General features: G+C 45.7%; 1 long non-coding RNA gene across 1 annotated transcript in view; it reads left to right on the top strand.

Annotated features, from left to right (window-relative positions):
- Positions 1 to 1,270: 1,270 nt before the first annotated feature.
- LOC119319419 overlaps positions 1,271 to 2,295 on the top strand; it is a 3,324-nt gene continuing 2,299 nt past the window's right edge. Inside the window, exon 1 of the long non-coding RNA XR_005154478.1 lies at positions 1,271 to 1,373. This is a non-coding gene — a long non-coding RNA (uncharacterized LOC119319419). The remainder of the gene's footprint in view (positions 1,374 to 2,295) is intronic.

Here is a 2,295-nt window from a genome sequence, read left to right on the forward strand (position 1 = left end):
GCATGCTTAAATACTCACTCCTTCCCATGGTGTTCTTCTTCAAGATGAAGTAGTCATCAAAGGACCGGATGCCATGGTAGAAATGATTGAAGACATTTTTGCGCATCCAAGAGCGCCGGCGAAAATTGTCAGTGAAGAGGGCATCAGGGCAAAGCAATTGTCCATCAGCCGCGTGCCTTGTTGCGGTTGAGCACTTGATGACCCTTTATCGATCCCTTAAAATTGTGAACATGCTCTTCCGCATGCTTCGCATATGCAAGTACTGTCTGCATCATTGTCGTCTCATCCGTGTAGTCCTCCTTGTCGGATGAGTTGTTGGACAACTAAATACAGTACTCGTATATGTACTCCATATCCGAACAAAGAAGAAGGGACACATATTTAGCACGGGCATTTCACCGAACAGTTACCGGGCAAGGTGAGTATTGTACAAGCTGATGGTACCTGCGCGGCTATCGGAGGAGACATGTGCAACAGCGCCGGAGGAGAAGAGGTTTGGAGCCCGGATGTTTCGTTGGAGGTGTCAGACTCGTCGAGTTCCGACAGGGGTGGTGGAGCGGCGACAAAGGCAAGAGAGGAAAATGGGAGGTGAAAAATGGGAGGATGGAGGCGTGGGGTCCGGGAGGGATTTTGGGAGGGGAGGGGGGATTGGGTGAGCCGGAGGTGTCGCAGTCCTACGTGTTTGTTGTCCGAACTTCAGCAAAGTATCCCCTGTTTGTCTCGGATTTGCTGTAAAAAATGAGTCTGGACCGCTCGGCGAACCGATACAAAATCATGTTAGATGATTAAATACGTCTGGACCATGCAGTCGGACGGTTGTTGGTGGTTCAAGGGTCCACTTTGAAGATACCGTGTCGAAACAAAGATGGGCCCATAACCATAACCAGCTGTTCTAACTTTCGAGTCCCCTTGCAAACCGTTTCTCCATTTCTTTACACAGGAGCGGTAGGACAGTCCGAGCCATTTGACGTCACTTTATCACCTTCGTTTTAGTTTTTTCTTTGAGATAAATCACCTTCATTTTAGTGTTTTGTCAGTCCACTAACTAACAGTAAAAGAGTTTATTTTGGAAGAAAACAGTAGCCTTTTAGGGACGCTCAGTTTTGAGTGCTCAGCCCATCATCCTTTCAGAATAAAGGCCGAGTAGGCCGGAAGCTACCGGTTTTGGGCATAAAAGTACTAGCCCAAGTCGCCCTGAATAATCACGGCCCATGAGCTCGTCGAAAGCCGAACCAGCAAGCGCCCAGCAGAATGGCCGAGCGTGGTCAAGGTCGGCGGCCGCCGCCTCGTCCCCGCCGCAAACCAACTCGAATTGTTCTTCTGCCATGGAAGCACGAGGATGCCGTGAAGTGAATCTCGACGCAGCCAGTAAGGTCAGTCTTTCGATTAGCACTGCATGGATACACAAGTACTCCTAGATTTCTCTTGTTTGATTTCGGAGAGATGCATCGCACATTCGATCTTTATTGCGAACTTGTTGCCGCCAATTTCCTTCCCCTAGCCGCGGACGCGCGCGCCTCTGGTGCAGCACCATGGCCAACGGGAGTGCGCCTCGTGTGTCAGGAGAGTTGGCTAGTTTTAGGCGTTTTGGAAGGGAGAAATCCGTGTACCCAGGCCCAACAGTGGGAAATTTCAACGGAGAAACCATGGAGCACCTGGTCAGATTCTAATTATGTATTCTCTTCGTCCCAAATTAACTGAAGTTCTAATTTTGTTCTAAGTTTTTAAAAATATCTAATTTGACCAATTTTACAATATCAAATTAATATCATTATATTCATCATGAATTATATTTCCGTACCATATAAATTTGATGTGCTATATATTAGCGTATTTTCCTATGTAGTTGATCGGACTTAAATAAGTTTGACTTATGACAAAGCTATAACTTCAATTAATTTGGAATGGAAGGAGTGCTTAATAGATGCCAAAAGTGAGAACCAAACATAGCTTAGTTCGTTGATGGAGTAGTTGTATCTCAGCACCGGATAGGTTTGATGTTACCTCTGTCTCACCTTGAGGGATTATTGAATGATGTACTCCCCCTGTTCACTTTTATAAGACCTTATAGCCAATTCAGATATCACCCAAAACAGTTCAATGTGAGCTGTCTGAAATGTCTTATAAAAATGAACGGAGGGAGTATCTGTTAACTCAGTTGTGGTTTCATCAATCTTGACCTTTTTCACTTGTGTGAGTGTTTCATGTTGTGGCAAATATGCCTACGTTGTATCCTTTTTCTTTTCATTACGTCACTATCCATAACAGTGCGGAAAGAAAGTACGAAGAGTCCCC

Source organism: Triticum dicoccoides, chromosome 6A (genome assembly GCF_002162155.2).
Source record: "Triticum dicoccoides isolate Atlit2015 ecotype Zavitan chromosome 6A, WEW_v2.0, whole genome shotgun sequence".
In the NCBI taxonomy this organism is placed as follows: Eukaryota; Viridiplantae; Streptophyta; class Magnoliopsida; order Poales; family Poaceae; genus Triticum; species Triticum dicoccoides.